Source organism: Syngnathus typhle, unplaced genomic scaffold, assembly GCF_033458585.1.
Source record: "Syngnathus typhle isolate RoL2023-S1 ecotype Sweden unplaced genomic scaffold, RoL_Styp_1.0 HiC_scaffold_212, whole genome shotgun sequence".
NCBI classification, from domain to species: Eukaryota; Metazoa; Chordata; class Actinopteri; order Syngnathiformes; family Syngnathidae; genus Syngnathus; species Syngnathus typhle.
This window is the reverse complement of record NW_026872117.1, coordinates 100,001-101,173: the sequence shown is the minus strand read 5'-3', so window position 1 is coordinate 101,173 and position 1,173 is coordinate 100,001. Positions and strand designations below refer to the sequence as shown.

The window sequence follows — 1,173 nt, the reverse complement described above, 5'->3', positions numbered from 1 at the left end:
GACCCTGGGGGGTTTAATGTCCACACCACACGCACGTTCTGAGGCGGGTGGGTGGCACCCGTTGCCGGAAGGTCGGAAAAAACATATTTTTGATCGTTGGAACTTGGCAACCACGGCGCGCTGCTGAGGGGAGCGCGGCGGTGGACGGCGGCGACCGCGCCAGCAAGCCCCGGCGTCTTTGCGCGCCGGCGGAGGGTCTGCGCGCGGCGTAACGCCAGCTTCCCCGTCCGGCGGTTCGGACGGCGGCGACCGCGCCAGCAAGCCCCGGCGTCTTTGCGCGCCGGCGGAGGGTCCGCGCGCGGCGTAACGCCATCTCCCCGTCCGCCTCGAAGCTCGCGTCGGAAACGAAAAACAATGTACAACTCTTAGCGGTGGATCACTCGGCTCGTGCGTCGATGAAGGACGCAGCTAGCTGCGAGAACTAATGTGAATTGCAGGACACATTGATCATCGACACTTCGAACGCACTTTGCGGCCCCGGGTCCGTCCCGGGGCCACGCCTGTCTGAGCGTCGCTCGAATATCAATCGGGAGCGAAGGGAATCCCGGGCTCCGTCGGCGCGACTTCCGTGCAACGTTCGCGCGGCTGCCGCCTTCGTCCCGGGCCCCTTCACCAGCTCCCGCGGTTGGGGGTTCGCAGGACGCGCCCCTCGGGCGTGACCTTCGTCCCCTTAAGTGCAGACCCGCGACGTCCGCTTCCCCGTCGACCCTCCCGCATCGGGTCCGGGCGCGGCTGCCGGTGGAGTTGGCGACCATCGCGCTGCCCGCGTCCCGTGTTCCCACCGCGGTCGGTCGGCGCGGCGGCGCCGCGGAAAGATCCAGCGAGCCCGGCCCCGCACCCGCCTCGGCGGAGGGGCCGGCCGCGCCTACTACCCCCTCATTTCCGACCTCAGATCAGACGAGACGACCCGCTGAATTTAAGCATATTACTAAGCGGAGGAAAAGAAACTAACCAGGATTCCCTCAGTAGCGGCGAGCGAAGAGGGAAGAGCCCAGCGCTGAATCCCCGCCCGGCCTCGGGCGCGGGAAATGTAGCGTACAGAAGGTCGTTGCGCCCGACGCCGCCCGGAGGGGGCCCGAGTCCTTCTGATGGAGGCTCTGCCCAGGGACGGTGTGAGGCCGGTAGCGGCCCCCGGCGCGCCGGGGCGCGGCCTTCTCGGAGTCGGGTTGTTTG

At 67.9% G+C, this 1,173-nt stretch overlaps 2 non-coding genes across 2 annotated transcripts in view; both read left to right on the top strand.

Annotated features, from left to right (window-relative positions):
• Positions 1 to 360: 360 nt before the first annotated feature.
• Positions 361 to 514, top strand: LOC133148954 (5.8S ribosomal RNA). Its single transcript, XR_009712966.1, has one exon. It is a non-coding gene; the product is annotated as a 5.8S ribosomal RNA (ribosomal RNA).
• A 369-nt stretch (positions 515 to 883) lies between these two features.
• LOC133148950 (28S ribosomal RNA) overlaps positions 884 to 1,173 on the top strand; it is a 4,362-nt gene continuing 4,072 nt past the window's right edge. The window contains exon 1 of the ribosomal RNA XR_009712962.1: positions 884 to 1,173. This exon is cut by the window's right edge and continues 4,072 nt beyond it. This is a non-coding gene — a ribosomal RNA (28S ribosomal RNA).